Consider the following 23,769-nt stretch of genomic DNA (forward strand, 5'->3'; position numbering starts at 1 on the left):
CCCCCCCCCCCCCCCCCCCCCCCCCCCCCCCCCCCCGCCCCAGCCACTACAGAGGCTGTTCCACTGACAATTTGCTCCAGCAATTCTCCACCCAATACCTTCCCCCAGCCATACAAATAAACCATTCCAGGCCTATTGTACTGGTCCTCTGCTTCCACCTTTCTGCATTCTCCTGGCTGGAGTGAGGCAGCTATCCCCAGGGCCTGCTATTTCCTGTTCTCTAGTCTCTGTCGTCATCCCCCCACCTCTGCACACAACCTCACTGCTCCTTCTGACCACTTCTGTTATTCATCCCAGCTTTGTCCTTGCTTCATGCCGGTGGGCCCCCCCCCCCCCAACAATATACCCTAGGGTCCTGGATTTGCCTGGGGCAGGGAGGTGGTAGGTAGTGACTAGTAAATACTACAGCCTAAACCCAGGGGTTCATTCAAAAAATTTCCTGTCAGCAGCAGTAAGCCTGTCACTAGCTCCCGGTGACCTAGAGACTATATTTGGGAAGCCTCAGCCCCAGGCACTCCTCAGGCTGCACCGGCCCCATTGCCAGCCAGCCAGCCGCCTAGGCTGACCTCCTCACCTTCAAGCCAGACAGAAGGACATGCAACTCCCCAGCAAGCACTCCCAACCCAGCCCCTTTCACATACAAGTCACATCTGACCAGAGGACATGACTCACTGATGTAGTCAGACCCTTGGGGAAGAGAGGCAGGGATGGGAAGGGAGAACACAATTTAGATTTCTATACTCTGCACACCTAAGCCTCATTACAGGCTGAAGTGAACACCTTTTCAAAGTGTGCCTCTCTCCATAAACAGAAAAACTTGGAATCCAGAAATTCATACTCATAGAAGTTTAGGACTGGAAGGGATTTTACAGTTCATCTGGTTCAATCTCCTTATTTTCACAGGTGAGGAAACTAAGGTGTAGAGAAATGAACCAGCCTAGCATTATAGATTTAGAGTTGGAAGGGACCTTAGAAGCCACCTAGCCCAAGTTTTCCCTCATTTTATAGGAAGCTGAGACCAAGGGAGGTTGGGATTTGCCCAAGGTCACATAAGGCAGTTAAGTGCCACACTGGATAGAGCTCTGGGCCTGAGATCAGTTAATCTCTGCTAATTTCTTCAACTGTAAAATAAGGATAATAATTACATTTACTTCATAGGGTGGTTGTGAGGATCAAACGCAATGTTTGTAAAGTGCTTAGCACAGTGCCTAGTATGCTTTGCTCAGATGTTTCAGTCACATCTGACTCCCTGTGACCCCATTTGGGGTTTTCTTGGCAAAGATATTGGAGTAGTTTGCCATTTCCTTCTCCAGTTCATTTTACAGATGAGGAAACTGAGGCAAACAAGGTGTAGCGACTTGCTCAGGGTTACAGAGCTAGTAAATGTCTGCAGCTGGATTTGAACTCAGGTCTTCCTGACTCCAGGCCCTATCCAGGGCTCTCAATCACACTTCACACTTAGTTGCCCCCAATCTGGCACACAGTGGGTGCTTAATAAATGCTTATATGCTTTGTTCCCCTCTTCTAAGTGACAGAGGCTCAAGGTATACAGCTAGCTGATGACAGAGCCACTCCCACAACCCAGGCCTCCCAATGACTAGTTCAGTGGTCTGTCGGCTGTACCGGTAAATCTCCTTGGTAATTTGTGTTTCTTAGGACTCAGTCAACATCTTTCCTCCTTTTGAGAACTCTGACATAGAATCACGGACTGTGAGAGAGAGTTGGAAAGGATCTTAATCTAGCGCCATCTCACCCCTCAATACCGGTTTACAGATAAGGAAACTGATTTTGAGGGGGGAAAACCCTCTTGTCTAAGGAAGTCTAACATCTGAGCTCATCCTCAAGCATTATTGCAGTATTAGGATGGCTTTTATTTCTAGAATGCAGCTACCTAAGGGTATTAAAAGGGTCACAGCCTTGGGAAGAGTGAATTTGGGGTACAGGATGCTGGGGCAGAGATGGAAAGGCCTAGATAGCGTTGACTCCAGGGCCTAAAAGAGGCTCAGGGCCTCTTTGGTGTTCACCTAGAATACCCCTCAACCAACCCAAGTCAGTTTCCCAGGCTCTCCAAGGCAAGAGGTTTGGCTCTTCCTGCGAGCATTTTCTCTGGGAATAAAGCAACAGTAAGAGCTAAAAGCAGGCTCTTTATTGTGAGCAAGGTAAACCAAACCCAGTTTTCCCTTTTGTTGCTCAAAGAAGGAGAGGAGGGAATGGATTGTCCTTGAACAGGGAGGCTGAACAGTGGGGAGGGGAGAAAGGAGAGAGGAGAAAGGAGTGACACCTTGGAAGAGGACATTTCTGAGCTATGGACATCCCCTTCTCTGGGAAGCAGGACATTTTTGTTGTCATGGCTTTATTATTTGTGAGAGGCTATGAAAGTCACCTCTCAAATTCCATACCCAAACCCACACCTCCCAAGTACCCTCTGAATGAGAAAGGCAGCATCTGACCATTAGGGGGGAAAAAAGACACATTAAAGAAAAGGAAATTAGATTATTTTAGTTACCTTAGTTACCTAGTCTATATGCCTTCAGCTTTAGGATCCTAGTCACCTTTGCTATATATAGATCCTCCAGAGGTCTCTCCATGACCTTATTTCTAAGACAGAGACCCTTGTTCATGAATTCTACCAAAGAACAGGAGGGATCAAGGAGATCTCAGTAAGAACAGACTCCCTAGGTGGCTTTTAATAGTTGCTTTCTGAGCAACGGCTAGGGGGTAATCTATATCTCTCCGCCTATAATTGCTTCTCTTTACCTGTCTTTCTGTCTGTAATTGCTAGCATATTTGTTGCTAGGTGGAGGGTGGTGTTTTGTGGGAACAAGCTGACTTTTTTTTTCTTTAACCCTAAACCCTCAGATTAGCTGAGGCTAAGAGCCATCTTTCACCATCTCGCCCAGGCAGGCAGAAAAGGGGATCCCTGCAGTTATTCTGAAAGTGTGAAATTATGGAGCCTGTGCTGTTGAGAGCCCCAAATTTAGCCTGCCACAAAGAAACAAAAGAATGCTCCTCAAGGCTCTAGTTTTCTGAACCTTGGGCATGTTCCCCTGGGTGGAACACTGCGGCCTTGGCCAGGCAAATGCCAGCATTGATGTTTGAGCCAATGCATCGCCTTTTTATTAGAGTAATCATTAAAGCTGGGGGAGAGTGGGAAGGGGATTGAGAGGAAGGTGGAGTAGAGGAGAAGCAGGGGAGGAGAGGAGGAGGTAGACAAGTAAATCCGTTTTATCAGACCCTGCATATCTTATGAAAGCACATTTCAGCTCTTTGGCTTTTGGAAAGCTCTTCATACCCTTTAATTTTCTAATAAAAAGGAATTACGTTTGCTGAAAAGGCAGTAACCAGATTCACTGTCATTGTCTTTTGCAGGGACCATAATTCCTGTCTTGGGTGCCTGCCTGCATGGGAGGGAACTAAATTGTGTGGTCCCAGGTGAAGCCTGTATTGGAAGCCAGAAAGGCAAGGGGACAGGTTGTAGTGGAGGAGGGAAAAGGAAATCTAGCAGAGCAGACTCCAATCCTCATTAGGAGGCCATCACTATTCCCACCCCTAATTCTCTCCTTTGCTATAAAATTTGTAACACACACACAGACACACACACAGACACACACACACACCCCTCTTGCTCCAAATCTTCTCAGGATCCCCTAAATCACTGTGTATTGTCAGGAAAAAGAGAGTTCATTTGTACCTAACATGCCACACCACAAGTATAGCATGGGTTCAAGGGAGAGGTCTCTCCATGATCTAAAATTCCCAAATCTCCTGTCTCTAGGAGCGTAATCAACCCTTAGGTGCATCTTCTTGCATCTGACCAAGTTGGCCCCCAAATCACCCCAGATGAGATGGGGGAGGTTTCCATGCCTCTTGGAAGGAAGCCAGGCAGCTTAATACCACTCCCTTGAAGGCTTTCTGGATGTTCAATTCTGGAACTAACTAGAAGTAAGGAAACATCCCATTTGGACTTACAACCATACACCATCACAAAGAAGTCTATCTACATTTCACCTTCCCTTTATACCCAAGAGAGGCCTGCCCACCTCTGTAGGGCAGAAGGTGACTTCCACAGAGAAACCTAGGGAGTGCCGCCCAACTGTTTCAGACTTGCAGAGGAGTGAGACATGAAGAGCACAAAGTCAAGCCTCCTTTTGTCTTTGTGAGCCAGGAAATTACAGGGTATCAGGTCACTCATCTTGCTAGAAATGTGTTCTCTGGGAATTTTCTATCTTAACAGTCTGGAGGAAAAAAAAACCAGTTCCTGTCTTCCTGAGCCTGAGGCAGGCAGGCAGGGTATCACAGTTACCCTCTGCTTACCAGCTCCTCCCAAAGCACTCTGACTTAGGGTACTTCCCTTTATACCAGGCACCCTTCCCAAATCCAAACCCTTCTCCCACCCCTTGTTTACCTATATCCCAGCATTCATTTGTGGTTAGTGGCTCTCAGCGAAGCTCCTATTTGAATGGATAAATCGCCTGTTTTTTTTCTCTCTAGGATATCTCCAGTGGGTTAGTTTTTGTGCTTAGATTTGGGACCCAAGGAACCCTTAGATTTCTAGCCTTTAGTGGCAAATCCTAAGATTAAATGATCTCTAGGTACCTTGAGAAAGATCCCTGCTATCAAGTGAGGTACTTGTATTTCCCTTTGGAAAATATTTTTTAAACTCAATTAAATACATATTTATAAAATACCTAATATGTGTTGGGTGATAGGGATAGAGATAAAAAAAAACAATCCTGGCCCTCAAGGAACTCACATTCACCATACAAATGCAAGGTGGTATTTAAAAAAAAAAAAAAAACAGAGGGAAAGATAGGACCCATAGTCAAGATTCCTTCCCAGGCACATGATTCTGTCCTTCACTCAGCTAGGAGGAGTCCCCTGATCAGGCAGTAGCTATTCAATGGCTTTGGTCACCAGGAATGACAAGTCACCACTTCAGGTCTCTGTGCAGCATGACCTGCTATGTAAAGACTTTCAGGGAAACTGGATGGGTGAGGGGGCTTGACAGATGCCCCCAGAACAGCAAAGCTCTGCTCGCTTTGCAAACTGCAGATCAGCTGCTCTCCAAAAAGAAAGACCTTGTTATAACAGGCTTCAGAGAGAAAGAAAGAGACAAGGCTTTCTAGATGAGCCCATCTGGGAGCCAACACTGTTTTCCTGATTCATGGAAACATCTGTTCGTTTCTCTCCTCTCTGAGGGGGGCTGAAGCTTTTAACAAGAGGTGAACAGTTTGGCTATCCTGGGTACACTGGGAAGGGGCTATATACATATCCCAACACCTCTGTGTCCCACCCCCACCCTAGGGATGGGTGAAGGCTGTTCAGCAAAGAAGGCCAAGATATTCCCCTGTACTTTGGAGAAATCAGACCCCCCCCCAAAAGATGCCTTTCAAGAGCCTCCACAATTTGGCCCTTTCCTATCTTTTAGCTTCCTTTCCTCTGTGCAACATTCCCCTATGGCCTTGAGATTGTTGTTCCCCTGACTGAAATGGCTTCTCCCTCCTCCTTCTTAGTTCTTCCTTCCTTAAAAGCCTAGCTTAAGGTCTGTTGCCTTCATTCGCCTTCACAGACTATTTTAGTCCAAAACAATTTTTGCCTCTTGTGAATTCCTAAAGCACTAGCCAGTCAGTCAACAAGCATTTATTATGAGCTTGTGTGCCAAGCACTGTGTCAAGCACTGGGGATACTAAGAAAGTTACAAACAAAAAACAAACCAAAACCCCCTTCCCTTAAGGAGTTCATATTCTAATGGAACAGACAAACATGACAATAACTATCTATGTCATATACAGATCTGATATAAGGTAATTTCAAAGAAGTAGGCCCGGGATGGGCGGAAAACCTCTTGTAGAAGGAGGTCACGTCTTGAAGGAATCCAGGGAAACTTCCAGGCACAGTAAAGAGGCAGAGCATTCCAGACACGGAGGATAGTCTATTCAAAGACACAGAGAATACAACACGGTATCCAGCAAGTAGGCCAGTGTGGCTAGATTGAAATTATCACTTACTTTTCTCTGATTGTTTTCTGTGAGCTAATCTCATTTCCCTCTCTCTGTCCCCAGAGCCAAGCACATAGTAGCTATTCAATAAACATCTACTGAATTGATATTGAGAGTTCCTTAAGGATAATGACCATGCTTTATGTTGCTCTTATGATGCCCCTCCATCACCTAGCACCTGGCTGGCCACCCAGTAGGTCCCTCCTCTAATTAATGGCTTCCAGCAAATAAAGGAACGAGTATTCTTAGGAAGGTTCCAAATCCAATCTTCCTCACTTGGAGGAAGGGAAGAAGTAGTGGTCTCCATTGGGTACAGCAGCTATAAAGCAAAGAACCTGGAGTTTAGAGTCCAACCTTACCCCATTGCTGAATTTAAGGAAAATGACAACGTTCCAGTTGACAGAGTGATGATGGTGAGGGTAGCAGATTACATTTATGTAATATTTTCCCATTTCTAAAACTTGTTCATCTACATCAGATTAAAGTCAATTTTTAATATCTTAGTAAGTACCCACTGTGTTCAAGAACTTAGGCTAAGCACTGAGGATACAAAGTCAAAAGCAAAAAAGTCCCCTCCCCTGTGGGAAGGAAGGAGAATACATAACATCACTATAACTAAGAAGATAATTAGAAGAGAGAGGAAGGAAGTGAGTTTTCAGGAAGCCTACATGGGATAAGATGGCATATGAACTTACCTTGGAAGAAAGATACTTATTCGCAAAGACAGAGACAAAGAAGGAGTGAATTCCAGGCAAGGCAGACCCGTTGGGCAGGAAATTGAAATACAGAGCTCGGAGAACAGCCATTTTGGGTTGGCTAGAATTTTCATGAAAGGGAATAACGTGAAATCAACCTGGGAAAATCGGTTAGAGACAGGTTGCAGAGGGCCTTAAATCCTAAGCTAAGGAGTTGGTATTTAATCCTATTGGCAATAGGGAACCACTGAAAGTTTTTAAGTAGAGAGATATAATAAGGTCAGAGTGATGACCAACTATGAATGACTCAGCTCTTCTCAGCAACACAATGATCCAAGACAAGTACAAAGGACTTGTGAAGGAAAATGCCATCCAGATAAAGAACTGATGGACTTTGAATGCAGATCGAAGCATATTGTTTTCACTTACTTTATTCTTTTTTGTGTGTTGTTTCTTCATGATCTGTTTCTTCTTTCACAACTGTGACCAATACGGAAATATGTTTTACATGATAGCACATGTATAACCTGTATCAAATTGTCTACCATTCTCAGAGGACGAAAGGGGAGGGAGAAAAATTTGGAACTCAAAATCTTGTAAAAATTAATGCTAAAAACTGTCTTGACATGTAATTGGGAAAAAATAAAATACTATTAAAAATAAAATTTTAAAAAATCCTAAGGTCAGAATTATGCCTCAGGAAGACTATTTTGTCAGTTGTTTCAAAGATAGAAGAAACTGGAAATAAGGAGACTGCTTAAGTTATTGCAGTAGTCTAGGCAAGAGGTGATCGTGTTCTAAACTAGGGTGGTGGCTGTGATGAGTGGACAGTCACAGATTTGAGAAACGTGGAGATAGAATCATCAAGATTTTCCATGGATATATGATTGGATGTGTTCAACAGTGGGCAGGAAGAGACAAGAGTTAAAGGATGACCCTGAGGTTAGGATACCTCAACAAATATTGTTTGAGAACTGTTTGAGAACATGGTTTGCTATGAAAGATGAGAACACTAAGGCCCACAGTGCTGTGAGAAAGAATACCAGCTCTTAAGTTTAAGGATCTGAGGCACCTATGGGATTTTGGGCAATTCACAGCCTCCCTAGGTCTCAGTTACCTGAGATGTAAGAGAAAGAGATGGGACTAGTTGGCAACAGTGGTCCCTTCCAGAAAGATCTCTGTTCCTATGGACTTACCTAAGGCTCACAAAAATTGGCGTTTGAGTTGCAACTAAAACCCAGGCTACTTGATTGCCCTTGGGATAATAGAGAAGTACCTCTGTTTCTTATAAACTATGGCATCTTGTCCTGGCAGTGTCTATGGAACAGGAAGAGGAAAAGAGAGAGAAGCATAAGAGGGGGTTTAGACAATTATCCTATCTAGGCCTGATGGAGAACTGGTGATCTCAAGTCACAGGTGTTTTTCTTCTTCCTTGTGACTTTGAAAGACCAAGGATGGGAACAGTTTTGGTGCAAAGGATATGGTACAACATTAACAGATTCAAGAAAATTTGCCACACAATTCTTCACCCAAATCCTACCTGGCTAAAGACTTTAGCAACTCAGGGAGGCAGGAGCAGCTGGGACAAGGCATTTGTGAATCTTAAGGCAAAGTATCTCTGTGTGTTTTACTAGGGGCTCTCATTCTCTATTGTAACATTCAGGGACCTCTCATAAACTTAACACCTTAGCCAAGGAGAATGGAGTTTCTGGAACTAAAATGATGCACATTTATGAAGATAGGCAGCCTGGAAATTGGAAAGATCTAGATTCAGATCATGCCTTTGACACATACTGACTGTTATCCAGAACAAGTCACTTAACATTTATGTGTCCCAGGAAGCTCTCCAAGATGATATGATGCTCACGTGCAATGGTCGAGGGAGTTTCTTCCCTGGGAGTCCCATATACCAATGCATTCATGGGCCCTGCCTCTTCCCTCCTCTGAATGTTAAGACTGCCCCCCATAAGTGCCACAGGAAGCTGCCTCCCTCACATATCTCTAAGGTCAGGCACTGAAGCCAGGAGTAAGACTCTTTCCAGGCAACCTGGATTTTTTCCTCTCTTGAAATGAAATGTTATCAGAACACTCAAGAGTTATCCCCCTCCCAACTACATTCCATCACCTGCAAGTGTCCAGGTCTACAGTGAGGCTGATATTGTATGCCAGTGCTTTCTAGGAGAAAAATACCCCTATCTCTGCAGTATACATTATCACTCAACATCATCTAGCTTTAGCACCTCTAGGGACTGGTCTCCTACTGCTTCCCTGGGGAACCAGCTCTCCTGATGTTTCAGGCACTTAAATAGCACCCCCCCACCCCCCCGTCTTTCTCTTCTCTTCCCCCTTTCCTTTCCTACCTCTCCGAACTCAGTCTCAGGTTCTGCCCTTAACAATCCCCTGGGACTTGACATCTTCCAATTGTTATAAAACAATCATCTGGCATAACTCTTGCTCTCTAACTCACATTTTAGTACCCAAGCTACTTCATTCTCTCTGTACCTCAATTTCTCTAACATTCTTACCCCTCAAAATGAAGTAATGAAGTTGTAATGAAGATCAGCCACTCCATCATCATTTAATGCCTTTTGAGCACTCACTATATGATGGCTCACTTCTGGTAGTGTTTGGTAAGTTTGGGGGGAGTGAAGAAGACCCCCACCCACTTCTTGCTCTGGGGGAACCTCTAACCTAGAGAAAGAAGCAAGGTACTCAGTAAACACACCGATATACAAAGTTGCTTGCTAATTAAAGTACATAGAGTGGTGTCTGAAAGCAGTTAATAAACAAAGGCCGTATACCTAATGTGAGAGCTGGTGAGTAAGCTATATGGGCCTGTTCAGTTAGAGACTTTTTGGAGGAAATTTGCTTACCATGAAGAAGGGAAGAGAAAGATACTGTATTAATACATTACAGCTCTTATTTTGCAAAAGCAGTATGACTTAGTGACTAGCATGTGGTCTTCAGAGTCAGAAAGACCTGGGTTTCAATCTTGCCTCTGGTATTTGCTAGTTGTGGACCATGGGCAATACAAGTAATTTCTCTCCGCCTCAGTTTCCTCATTTTAAAATAATACCTGTGGTTTCTCACAGGGTTGTTATGAGGCTCAGAGACAATGTATGCACAATGCTTTGGTATCTAAATGTCAGTTATTATTTTAGGTTGAAAGACAAAAAGGGGCTTAAGCAGTGCCCTAAAGACCCTCCCCCCTCTCTCACCACTTCCCTGCCTCATCACTCACCAGTTTGCTTAGTGCACAAGTTCAGGGAATCTGTTTCTTGCTCTTGAGAATTGCCCTCCAGGGGGAAGGCATCTGTTTGGGGATCCCTAGATTGTGTAGCTACTGCCCTCTACATTTCCTCCTTCAGGCTGCCCCTCCTCACGGCCCCCACTCAGTCCTCACCCAACCACAGCCCTTCCTGGTTGATTTCCCCAGACACCTGACCTTGTGTCTAGTGGACCTTATGTCTGTCTGGTCAACTGGAACCCGTCAGTACACTTCTAGCTACCTCCTCCCTCCCTCCCAATTTTTGTTTTCATTTGGAGATATTTTCTTCCTTTGCATGGAGTGGAAATAGCTGGGAAGAAGAGGATGAGGAGGGGGGAATAAAGGAGGAAGAGAACGGGTTGGGGGGGAAGGAGGGAGAGGAATGGCGATCAAGGAGAAGAGGAGGAGGTTCTCCAGACTCACACACAAACAGAAATAAATATCATTTCTATTTTTCCCCTTTCTCATTTTCGTTTTCCGACTCCCCAGACGGTTTCCAGGGGGCTTAGCATTTTCAAAGCCTCGCGTAAGCGTCTCTGACAATGGGAAGTGGTGCCTTTTCGCCCGCGGCCGGCACCGTTTTAAATGAGGTCCCAGGTAGCCATGGTTACCTCTCCTCTTCGGTGGGAGATGACTTTTATTTCCTGCCTTTTGTGTTTGCACATCTCAGATACACATCCTCCTGCCCCCTAATTGGCATTCACACTTCGGGGCCGCGCGAAAGGGATCGACCAAACAAGCAGGAACGCCAGGGGCGGGCTGGCGAGCGCCCAGGACTGGACAAGCGTGGGACCCAGAGACCAAGGGGGTCAGGGTTCGGGGAGGCGGACAAAAGAGCGGGAGGAAGACGGTGTGGGTGAGAGAGGCAGGGTGGAGGAACTGAAGGGGACTCGTACGGGGTAGAGAGCGAGCCCAGGGAAAGGTGGGAGGGGCGCTGAGGAGGGAGGAAGGTCATCAGATTTGCCCACGGGACATGAAAAGCCACCCGGATCGAGGCAGATTTCTCTGCGCCCCCTGGGAGGCCCCAGGAGCCCAGTCCTCTTGCTCCCCCTCCCTGTAAGAACATACCCCTCATGTTCTCCACCAACCCTCACATCAGTTCCGGGGAAAGGAAAGAGGAGCGCGGCGGGGACTGCTCCAGGGACCCAGGTACCGCGCTCCCGGGTAGGTGGGTGGGTGGGACTGCTCTGAACTGATGCCCCGGGAAGTCCCGGGTGCTGAGAGGGCGAGGAGCCAGGAGGGGCGGCGGAGCTCACCCCCTGCTCTCCCTTATGCCCTGTGGCCCCACTGCATGACCTGAGCTGGGAAGTGGGTGGGGAGGGAAACGGGTGGAACTTATCCTCCAGCAGCCGCCCAGGCGGCGCACAAGTCGGGCACCCGGGCCAATCCAGCGCGGAACGCGGTCCCAGGCCGCCGCCGCCACCTCTGCCTAATGGCCGGGATATCTGTGTGTATCTGCGGCTCGCCCTTTCCCCCCCCCCAATCCCTAGGCCAGCAGCAGCGGCAGGAGCCTGGGGCTGGGAGGGGGAGCTGAAAGCGTCGTGCGGCACACAGCATGCCACGGCTCGTTGGCTTTTGCAGGAGCCCTGGGAACCCGGTGCGAGGATTGGAGATGTGGGGAGAGGGGAGGTGGGGAGGGGGAGGCTTGGGGCGGAGCGCGCTCTCTCTGCCCCTGATTGATGAGCAATCAAGGGGTTCGTGCTGCAGGAGCAGCGCGCGGGACGTGGGCAAAAAAGCTGCCGCTCTGGTGAAAGGTGGAGGGGTGCGGGGGAGGGGGAGTCTCAGAGAATGTTCCGGGAGGAAGAGGGGGAGGGGCTGCACTCCACGCCGAGTGTACCTCACTTCTCTTCCAAACCCGGCCCCCCGAACAAAGGATTTCTCATTCCACTTTCTGCTGCGAGGCTTAATTGCAAAATAAATACGCGCATTTGTACGCACAAGGAGCTGGGGAGGTGGGGGAGAAGGGGGGAGGGTAGTGGGGAAAGGGCGGGGGCGGCCCCGTGTCAGACAGCTAGCTCTTAGAGCATTGCATCGGGGGCCTGATTGAGCCTGGCCACCCTGGGCGCCGCACCTGCCCCTCCAGCCCCAATCTGTTAGCGGCTCGGGCGTCCCCGCGTGTGCGGCACAGCGAGGGCAGAGCGGTGCCAGTCAGCCGCGCGGGAGTGACAGCTCGCTAAGCAGCTCGGAACGCTGATTGCAGTGTAACGCGGGGAAGCGGACATGTTGGCTTGGCTCTGCTCGCGGGAAAACAATTTGCAGAACTATGCGGGGGGGGGGGGGGCGTGCGCCCCCCGCCTCAGCCCGGGGGTGGGGGCTGCGGGGCGGGGGGGAGGAAGGAGGGGTCCTCACCGCGGGTGGGTTTAGACTTGCAGATGACCTTGTTTATACCTACCCAGCGGAAGCTAGCTTGCACAATGGTGGCACTTGGATATACATGTGGACTGTGTAGGGACTTGTAGGGACCAGGGTCCATTGCAAAGCTCTTATAATTTCCAGTTTGCTGATTGCACCCAGAGCTGGCTATCACTCCCTCAGGTGTGCCAGGGAAAGGGTCTGACAGAGTTTCTAAATTAAAGAACAAAAACCAAAAAACGGAAAAACAGTCTGGTCCACAAGGACCAGAGTATACCAGCCTACCCTCTACCTTCCTTTCCTCTCCCCTACTCCCACCCACCAAGGCGAGAGATAGAGATAAATACCTCAAATCCACAACTTGACTGCTCTCCCTGATACCCTCAACCTCTTCCCCACCCCTACCAAAAAAAAAAAAAGACTACGAATCACAAGAAAACACTCTCAGGATCTGGGGTGTTAACCATCAGTACCAGCTTTGAGCTAGAGCTGTGCTAAAGATACATTTCTTCCTCTCTATTCCAGGTGGTTTGAAGGGGAGGGAGGATGTTTAGGAAGTGGGGCTTGTTGTCAGAAAGCCCTAATTCCAGCACTGTGATTTGACAGAGGCCTCTAATGCCACCCTCACTCATGCCTAACACCTTCAGTCACAGTAATTAGGAGGGCAAGGGAGGTAGAAGTAGATTCTGTTCTTTTCTCAAATTTGTGTTGCACCTCTTTTTGTGCTGTGTGCTCAGATCTGTGCCTGGAATCTGTGGAGGAGACAAGAGAAGTGTGTGGAAATATTTAAATCAGCTCCTATCCAGCCCTGCTTCTGTCATTGACTGGTTTTGTGACCTAGGACAAGTCATCTAACCTATCTGGGATTCACTTTCCTCATCTATAAAATAAAGAGGATTGAAGATGATCCCTCCCAACTCTAAATCTATTATCACTAAATCTATTATCACGATTAAACAACAAATAGTTGTTTGAAATAGATTTGTGCAGTAGGGGCACACATCTAGGTTTCAGGAAATCTTTTCTGGCCTTTGCCACTACTTGTGTGTCTTTGGGTAAGTCACCCCTGCCTTTCTGGGCTTCATTCTCCTTTCCTGTAAAAGGAAGTGTTTCAGGAAGATATTTGCTGATGTCCCTTCCAGCTTAGACATGCTATGGCTCCATGTTTCTATAATCAAGCCCTGCCCTGAAAGTCAAGCAGAGGAAGAAATATGTACAGGAGGGAAACAATTCAGTAACAGTATCAGGCAGTAATGTATATGTATACAATTAAAATAAGTGTTCTTCATACTGAGTATCCCTAAGATCTCGGAGGAGGAGAAAGCACTCACTTCTGGTTGGAATGATTGGGAAGACTTCATGGAGGAGATGGGTTTTGTTCTGGGCCTTATAGGATGAGGGATGGGGTTTGGATAGGTAACAAGAGGATGTTGAAGAAGGGAAGAATGTTTGGGGGAAGCTTGAGTAAAAGATGTAGAGATAATGAGAATGAGCATGGCCTTCAACTTTGACCCTGAGAAAAGTGGCCAAAAGTACAGGCTTTAAGGAGGGGAGAAGTGTACTCTGACCACATCCACTCCCCTCCTCAGTCAGCTTTACCAGCTCCCCATGGACTCTAGGATAAAATGTAAGGGCCTCTGTTTGACTTTTAAAACCTTTCACACAGTCTGGCTCCCACCTGTCTCCAGGCTGATTGTGTATTACTCCCCACAAACACTCTCTTTGCCGGTTATTCTGGGCTACTTGGTATTCCCCTGTACAACATCCTTTTGCCCACCTCAGGGCTTTTGAATGCCTCCATACCCATAATCTCCCTCTTCACCTTTTCTTCCCCTCTCCTCCAGTCAGTATTCCTTCCTCACTGTCATTTTTGCAGTTATTTTGTACTTATTTCACTGTCTGTGTTGTCCTCCCCACTTCTACCCTAGTTCCCTAGTAGAAAGTGGGATGCTTGAAGTTAGGGATTGTTTTGGGGTTTTTTTTGTCTTTTCATTCCCAGGTCTTTGAATAAGTGCCTGGTGTCTAGTAAGAGATTAATGAAAGCTTTGAATTGAATTGAGGTGGGAAAAATAGATTGGTGCTACACTGTGGAAAGCCTAGAACGTCCACTGGAGAGGTTAACACTTTGTCTGGAGGCCAGATGTAGTTTTGGGGGTGAATAAACCAGCCTCACCACCCCCACCACTTCCTTCCACTCCCCTAAAGAACAGCGCATCATTTTCTCAACATTGGTTGCCTCTTGTAGCTTTTGCTGGCTTTAATGAAATTATGAGACCTTTCGTAACTCTGTTATTAAAGCCATAAAGCATGACCTCCTCACTCCTAACCAGTTCATGTTTGGCTACCAAGAGCTCTGTGTGCACTAGGCTCTTAGTGGCTATTAGCTGAGCCAGAAAGAATTCTGGAGAAAATCAGACAAAATTGTCAGTGAACAAAAAAACCCCAAAACACCTGAGCACAAGGGTCATCGTCAGACTGGGGCCACTGGCTTAGGAGGCATCCGTAAAGGAAGGGTGAATGATTTGAGGCTGGGGAGAGAGGCCAGGGGGAAAAGAATAGTGATGAGAATGAAAGGGTAGGGAAGAGAATGAGGGGCAGCAGGTTGGACAACTCCAGGAGGCATAGGCAGGACAATGGTGTTTTCCTTGTTTTGCAAGAAAGAGGGGATAAGTGAGTGGGTACTGACAGTAATACTGTAGGCTGCGGAGCAAGAAAATAAGTGGGCTGGAGTGGTCAGGGAGGTGAGGCTTGAAGTAGGCCTCAGAGGAGGAGGAGAAGGAGGAGTTGGATTGGCAAGGGGTGGGGGAGAAGCATGCTAGGTATGAGAAAAACAGTGTGAGAAAAGGCTGAGCACATATGGGGATGGAAAAGCATGAGTTAGATTCTGGGGAGAGTGGGAAGACCAGTTTGCCTGGACCAAAGGTTATACATAGGAGAAGAATGGTAGACAAGTGTGAGACAAGGCTAATAGGCTTTGTAGATACCTCAGTAGCTAGCTCAGGGCTGAAAATATGCTAGGTACTTGATACAGGTATGCTGATTAATTGGACCGTCCCAGAGCATTCAAAACAGGAAGTCTCCCCATTTAGAACTCTCCGAGTCAGCTTTGTTCTGCAGAAGCAAAGGGTTAAATTTCTTAGGATCAGGGAGGCAGGGAGGGGAGGCATGGGAGGGACTGTTGGGCCCTCCTATTCTTACAGTTTTCTCCCTTTAGCCCAGGAGGCACAGTAGAGTTGGGTCTCTTGTGGGTGTGACCTGGTGGAGGAGGTAGGTGCTGGGCCAGCAGGAAGAGACCAGGAAAGGGAGTGCCAGAGATGGGGGAGCCTCAAAGATGTTGTCATATTTTTCTCTGGCTGTGACAGCACAGTAGTGCCTCCTTGTTCTCAGGCATTCAGCTACCTGAGTCCAGGGATTTGCCAGCTGTCAGCATCAGGCACAATGGAGGAAGCTGAGAATGCAAGGACTAGAGAAGGCAAGAAGGCTGTCACAGTGGCAGGAGGGTTAGGCTGGAGGGGCTTGCTTTGGAGCAAGCTGATTGGGAAAAACATGGAGGGTATGAACATTTGGGGCACTTATGGGGACCAGAGGCTTCATCTGGAATGAAAGCCACAGCAGGCAGGGGGTGTGGAGATGTCCATCTGGGAGTTTGCAGCATTGAAAGCTGGAAGGCTGATAGTTGTTTATGAGGTGGCATTTCCAATCTGCAGAAGGCCCTGCCGCCATTGTCATTAACTTCTCGTCAGTCACTAAGCCCTGGGGAGATAGGCACATGAATCTGGGAGGGCCCTTGGAGGCCATCTCGTCTGACTCCCTTGTTTAACAGACGAAGAAACTGAGGTCCAGAGAAACAAAGCACTTTAGTCTGGGTCACTCAGGTAGTCAGTGGCAGAGTCAGGACTGGCAGCCTGGTGCTCTTTCCATTACCACATCGCCTCAGTGCCGTCCTCCCCCATTTAGAAAGTGGGGTTCAGAGTGTGGCCTGGAGCTGTCAGAGAGCATCCAGTAAGGCGAGGGCTTGAATTTCCAGTCTGTCCTGAAGTGGCTGCTGTGCATACTTTGACTGCTCAGCTAAAGCTACTTGGTCCCTGTACCTCTTCTAGCTCCTCTTTCAAGGAAAAAATCACTTTCCTCGTTTCTGGGGCGGCCAAGCATACCCTCTTGACTTCACTTCCATCTTCCAACTACTTAAAACCAGAGAATTCACTCCTTCATATTATAGAGGAGGCAATGGAGGCCTAGGAAGGGTGGTTAATAGCCATATATACTCTGGAGTTTGTCTTCTTGAGGCCAGCAATTAAAAAGATAATTGTTTGGCTAATAATGATAATACTCACAGCAGCACTTCTAGGGATGGTTATGGGCCATGGGCAAGTGGGCAGAATACAGAATGAGCCATGGTCTTAGGAGCTGACCAACCTGGTCAGTTCTCTGGATCCCACACACCATTGGGAGAGAGATTGGGCCCATTAAAGGATCATCTGTTCAATCTGGCAGCACTCAATATGTGCTCAGATCCAGGCCAGGTACTGGGCTGGGGAGAATGCTGCATGGGAAGAGGAGACACAGCCCTTCCCTTCAAGAAGCTTCTAGTCTGGTTTGGGGAGACAAGACAAAACACACACACACACACTCACCACCACCACCACTAACAGCAACAACTATAGGATGTTAATAATCAAGGGGAGGCTGCCCATGTCTATAGAAAGAACCATCAGAAGAACTAAGATCTTGCCCGGGTCCTGCTACTAACTAGCTGTGTGGGGATGGCAAGTCTTACAACGTTTCTGTGCCTTTTGTGTTGGACGATCTCCAAAGTCACATACAACTCTACCATTCTTCTAATGTGATTTCTAAATGTGAGATTGTCTGGTAAAGGCAAAAGGTACTATGGGAGTACAGAGAAGGGAGAGGTCATTGTGGGCTGGGCTGGTCTAGGAGGGCTTCATGCAAAATTTGAGTCTTCAGTTAGGCCCTGAAGGACTTAGGAGCCTTTTAGGGGGTGGGAGATAGTAGGAGTAAAGGTAAAGAAGAAAGGAATGAGGACAGTATTACAGGGGATAGCTTGACTAGAATGGTGTAGGTGGGTATTAAGGAAAAGGGGGAGGGAGATAAGGCGGGGTAAGTCAAGTGGGGCAATTGATATACAACCTTGCAAACCTTTAGCCTTAATCCATTAGGCCTGAGGTTAGCAACCTTTTAAAAATGATAGGACCAGGGCATTTTCTAGTAGTGGAAGAAATGTTGGACTGTCTTTAAGTTGAAAGGCCTGTATCCAAAGCCTGTCTCTGATATTTATTAGCTGTGTAATCATGGGCTTTGCTTCCCCAAGTCTCATCTGTAAAATGTAGATAATAATACTTCAAGCACCTACCTCACAGAGTTATTGTAAGGAACAAATGAGTTAATATATGTAAAACACTTATAAACCTTTAAGCTCCACACACATCAGTTATTATTATTGTTATCATCATTATTGCTATTGTTTTTTTTTTCCTTTTGGCAAATGAGAAGTCAGAAAGGGAACCAGCCATTCATTCACGGTGGTATAGTAACCAGCTCATGTGCCATCTTTTGCAGACCATCTTTGGCCAACCCTTGTGGTGAACAATGGGGAACCATTATAGGTTCTCTCTCAAGGCTCAGTCTAGGAAATGTCCTTGAAGTGGGTGATGGCAGAGCAGGAAAAGAGAGATAATCTTCTTAAGAGTTCAACCCAAATAGGAGCCAGAGTCTAAGATGCCTGAAGTTTGAGTAATCTGGTGAGACCAGTGATATAATATTCAGAAGATGATAAGCTTCCCTCCTGAGAAACTGCCTAGGTCCCACAACTTTACGGTAGGGGAGGGGGCACAACAAAGGATAATTTATCATGTGGTTTTCTATAATTGCATGTGTTTTTAATCCCAGAAAATTCTCTTCTCAGTAGCAGAGAAGTATTTATTTTGTGCTAAACCAACTTGCATGAGATACAGTGAAGGCCTAAAATCTCAGGTGGACACACAGGAACAGGACTTAATCTGGGACTTACAAATGCCTTGTCCCAGGGATTTGCTTAAGAACAAGCAAAGGAATCATTCCATAAGACACTTAAACTGGAGTCCTTTTTTAGTACTGGAGAAAGCTTGATGTCAACTTCTTGCGTAACCCTGGCAAAAGCCAGGGAGAGAAATCAGAGAGGGGAGCCCTGCTGGAGATGAATTTGCCTCCCCTGAAGCACCTAAGACATCAGGAAAATTCCTTGAGCCCTTCGATTTTGGGGTGATGCCTCTTCAATATAGTCTAGCTTGCCCTTTTCACTTTCTCTACCTCAAGCAGAAGGAGACCCCAGAATCCCTCACTACATTCTGGGCCTTCTGTTCCCTAATGTGTACTCAGTTCCAGGCCAGGTGCTTGGGAGAAGGAGGAAGGTGTGCAGGAAGAGACATAGTCCCTTCTGTAAGGAAGCTTTTGGTGAAAAAGAATGGTGTAATGCAGTGGTTCTCAAACTTTTTTGGTCTTAGGACCCTTTTACTTATTTATTTATTTTTTGGTGAGGCAATTGGGGTTAAGTGACTTGCCCAGGGTTACACAGCTAGTAAGCATCGTGTCTGAGGTCGCATTTGAACTCCGGTCCTCCTGACTCCAGGGAGAGTGCTCTATCCACTTTGCCACCTAGCTGCCCCGACCCTTCCATATTCTTAAAAATTATTGAGGACCCTCAAAGAACTTATATGAGTTACATCTATTGATATTTTCTGAATTAGAAATTAAAACATCTATGTAATACTGTGAAAATAGTTTTAACCTCAGACCCAGCAGTTCCTGGAGCACACTTTGAGAAACCGGTGATAGACAGTTGACCTTAGAGTCAGGGAAACCTTAGTTTAAGGTCTAGACGACTATTGGCTGTATTACCTTGGGCAAGTCCCTTAACCTCTGAGGGTTCTAAGCAACTCCCTAACGCTTTAAGACACAAAGAAGGTACCTAACACCTACTGTTTTTACTTTCCCACATCTTTGGCTCCGAGATAAAGACTTTATAGCCCCTTCTTACATTCTGGGCCTTTCCCCCTTCCTTCTTCACTATGCAGATTTGCTCATCCCATCCCCACCCCCCACCCACTGTCTAGGGCAGATTTTTGTTAAGTAATCCCCTCTAAGGTGTTAATGACTCATAATGACTTAAGATAGGATCCCTGCATTTTAATAGGGACGCTTAACTTTAACTCAGAGGAGTGCCTCTAACTGTGGAATTTGATGGCCTGTGGCCCAAGGCAGGCCAGTGATTGCAGGATTTTTGAGATGCAAAGCTGAAAGGCTCCCTCCAACCATATTTCACAGTAGGCACTATTCCTTCTTAGACTTCCCCCTGCCCATGAGGCTCGTATTTGGAGGTTTGTGCTTTCAAGGTGGAACCAGTTACCACCAATTTATTTTATTTTTGTATATGTGTTTATTTACATGTTAGCCATATTGGAAAAAAAATGGGGGGGAGAAAAAAAAGTAAGTAAAAAAATTATGTTTCAATTTGAACTCAGACTCCATCAGTTCTCTCTCTGGAGATGGATAGCATTTTTCATCCTAAGTCCTTTGGAAATGTCTTGAATCATTGTATTGCTGCGAATAGCTAAGTCATTCACAGGTGATCATTGTACAGTATTGCTGTTACTATGTCTGGTATTCTCCTGGTTCTGCTCACTTCATTTTGCATCAATTCATATAAGTCTTCCCAGGTTTTTCTAAAACCATTCTACGTCATTTCTCATAGCACAATAGTGTTTCCTTTTAATCATATACCACAATGTGTTCAGCCATTCCCCAGGTGATTTACCACTGTATCTAGATCAGGCCCAATGGACCTGGAGATGAGTCAACCAGAAACTGTCTCATCCGGACCAAAGGGAATCCCAGGGTCCTGTTGCCCAGAATCCTTCCTCTCCCCTCCTCAATATCCTTCCTCTCTTTCCCACCTCCATCACCACCAGATCTCCGGTGTAAGTGGCTAAATATATGTCTACAATCCAGCTCAAGTGCCACCTTTTACAAGAGGTCTTTCTTGAGTCTCCCTCCAAAAAAAAAGCATTTTGTATTTATTTCATAGTATTTTCGTGGTACAGTGGGATAGAGAGCTGTTCTCAGAATCAGAAAATGATAATAATAGCTAGCATTTATTTATATAGTACTTTAAGATTTGCAAAGCACTTTAAAAATGTCTTAGTTTATCCTCAAGCCAACCTTAGGAGGTAGGTGCTATGATCAATCCGATTTTTACAGGTGAGGAAACTAAGGCAGACAAAAGTTAAGTGACTTGCCGTGAATAACAACTCGTAAGTGTCTCAGAAGGGATTATGAACTGGAGTCTTTCTTCCTCCAAGTTAAGTACTCTATCTGCTGGGCCCGTTGGCTGCCTAAAAAGGCCTTGGTACAAGTTCTGACTTTAACACATGCTGGCTCTGTGACCCTAGGCAAGTGCTGAGAGCAATTCTAAAACTCTGAAGTTCCAGCCTGTGTTGGTAGAGGGATGTTTCTCATTCAAGAATTCTCTATACCCAGGAGTCCTTATTCCTGTCTCTATCCTTTCTTTTGTATTTACTCCTTTGTGTATGTGTTCTTTCCCACCCAATAGAATGTAAGCTCCTTGAGGTCAAGAAGTGTTTCATTTTTGTACTTGCATCCCCATTACCTAGTGCAGTGCCTCGAACAAAGTATATGGTTATTAAAAAATTATGTGAAGGATGGAAGGAATACAGTCTCCCTTGGGGTTGGAGAGAGAGAGAGAGAAGAAGAAGAAGAAGATGACTTCGTGATCTTGTGCTTGCCTTTGTTCCCCACTAGGTCTGAATTTGGGGTGCAATCATCATTGTGGACTGAACATGGCTGATCCCACCTCCCTTACGTTTCTCAAATCTGTCCCCTTCTATCCAGTCTTCTGCCAATACCTTGGCTCAAGGCATTTATCCCCTTCCTGCTATAATAACTGCCTAACTGCTTTCCTGGTCTCTAAACCATCCCTTACACCGCTGCCAGGTTAATCTTCCTTATTGAAAAGAGTTGACAATATCACCCTCCTTCTGCTGTGCTCCCCCCCCCAAAAAAAACCCTTTCCAGGCTTTTTCAAAGCAATTCCTTCCCCACCCACCACCTACTAGATATAATCCAGACTCCTTGGTCTTGCATTTAAGACCCATCACAGCTAGGTGATTTAGCAGATAGAGCACTAGACTTGGAGTCAGGGAGAGGCGAGTTCAAAACCTACTTCAGACTCTTACTAGTTGAGTGATCCTGAACAAATCATTCGATTTCTCTCAGCCTCAATTTCTTCAAGTGTAAAATGAGGGTAATCATAGCACCAACTTCACAGGGTTGCTGTGAAGACCAAGGGAGATGTAAAACACTTTGCAAATCACAAATGGTAGCTATTGTTATTGCAGTCTAGTTCCTTCTTAGCTTGCTCCCTGAGTTATCTGACATTTCTATTCACGGGTACTAAGCAGGTCAGAAGCCATCCCCTAAATCTACGTAATGCTTTACTAACTCTGCCTGCAAAGTGTTCCCACAGCACGTCTACCTGTCAAAACCTAACTCCTTCAAGGCTCAGCTCAGATACCTTCCCTGGTCTATACTCTGTCCCCTCAACGTGACCTGAGCTTTCCTGGCTTCACTGGAGTTTCCTCTGCCTGTGATACCCTCCCCTTCTTCACCTGCTGAATTCCTACCTATCATTTAAAGGCCAACTCAAATGCCACTTCCTCCAAGAAGCCTTCCCTCATTCACTCCCTCACTCTCTCCCCATACTTCATAGAGCACCTTGTTTTATACCTTTCAAATACCCTTACCATGTAAAATATCAATACTGTATGTTATAGTTCACTGTATCATATTCGACTGTAAGCTCTGTGCCTATTTATACCATAGATATTAAATAAATGTTTCTTGAATTGAATTGTTGAACTGAATCCCCTGCTTTATCTAAATAATGTTTGCTGCTTTCTCCATTTGGGCAAGTCGGTTCCACTTAGTTTGTGCTCTACTGACTATTACAGGTTTTTGAAATGTGTATTTGTTATCTTATCTATCTATCCCACAGTGCCAAGCATGGAGTTTTTCATAGGTCCAGTAGGTAGTAGGTGTTTAGCAAATGTTTGAATGAATGAATGAATAAATGAATGGGTGCTCATAGCCTGTTTGGCACAGAACTGGCTGAATACAGTCACCATCCTAAGAGAGCAGATGTCCAACTATCATTGACCTACAGTCCTGGTTAATCAATACCCTAGGGCATCTGGAGTTATCTCCAGGGCTGTTAGGAAACAACAAAAACCAACCCTTATAAACCAAATTCATTTTAAAGGCCCACAGATGAGAGTTGGAAGGGAACTTAACGGCCAACTAATCCAGCCCTATCATTTTATACATGAGTAAACTGCTGCCCAATAGTAAGTATCAGAGCATGGATTAGAACCCAGGATCACTGATTCTTAGTTCAGGCAAGGGGAGAAGAAGAGAAGTGTTAGCTTGGGTGCCAGAATATTACCCTGCCCAGTTGTTTAGAAAGGAAAGAATAAGGGGCAGCTAGGTGGCTCAGTGGATAAAGCACGGGCCCTGAAGTCAGGAGGACCTGAGTTCAAATGCGGCCTCAGACCAAACACTTGACACTTACTAGCTGTATGACCCTGGGCAAGTCACTTAACCCCAACTGCCTAAGCAAAAAAAAAAAAAAGAAAGAAAAGAAAAGAAAGAAATGAAAGAATGGATGTCAGTGGCAGTAACAAGGTATCTTGGACCCAGAGGCCCAAGTTTTTGCTGTCGCCTACCACATAGACTGTTCTGGATGGACTTTTTACATGTTCAGGGAGAGGTAGCATTAAGTACAGTGTAGTTAGTGGCCACCTACATGATAATTAAAGGCCCCTAGACAAAGACAGCTACTGTACCAGTCTGACATAGTTCCCGAAATTCTGCCATTAGAGATGCTCCTTTGGGTTAGGGCATTGAAGGCCCCTGTTAAAACAGAAATGTTTGCTAGCATGCCTTTTATCACTAGTTGACCCTTTACTTGAATTAGGACCACAGAATTTCAGATCTGATAGAGACTTTAGAAATATCTAGTTTAACCCTTTCGTTTTATAAAGGGAACTCTAAGGTTCATCCAGAAAAAGGAGAATTCACCCCATGGTCCTACAGCATATTAGTGGCAGAGATGTAACTGTAGAATCTAGGGTTCCTAACCCCTACTCTGCCTTTCTTAGCTCATCAGATTAGCCCTAGCCAAGTGCAGCATCTTTGAAAAGATGGAACTCAGGATAGAGAGATTATTTATGTTTTGTTTTTTTCAGAGAAGGGGAATAAAAAAGATGGGGAGAAGGGGCTATTACTCCAGGGTGGACCTTTGTAAAATCCCTGGACCACCTGAGGGCACTGAGCACCTGGATGTGTGTGTGTGTGTGTGTGTGTGTGTGTGTGTGTGTGTGTGTGT

General features: G+C 46.0%; 1 protein-coding gene across 5 annotated transcripts in view; it reads left to right on the forward strand.

Moving 5' to 3' along the window:
* The window catches only part of RAI1 (retinoic acid induced 1), a 309,205-nt gene that overhangs the window by 185,780 nt on the left and 99,656 nt on the right, over nucleotides 1-23,769 (forward strand). The window contains exon 1 of one of the 5 annotated variants that reach the window (XM_027874449.1): nucleotides 11,072-11,111. The exons of the other annotated variants lie outside the window; for them this stretch is intronic. The gene's annotated coding sequence lies outside the window, so the exon portion shown is untranslated. Of the gene's footprint in view, nucleotides 1-11,071; nucleotides 11,112-23,769 lie in introns of those variants that run through there. 5 annotated transcript variants of the gene reach the window in all.

Source organism: Vombatus ursinus, unplaced genomic scaffold, assembly GCF_900497805.2.
Source record: "Vombatus ursinus unplaced genomic scaffold, bare-nosed wombat genome assembly UNPS02014807.1, whole genome shotgun sequence".
In the NCBI taxonomy this organism is placed as follows: Eukaryota; Metazoa; Chordata; class Mammalia; order Diprotodontia; family Vombatidae; genus Vombatus; species Vombatus ursinus.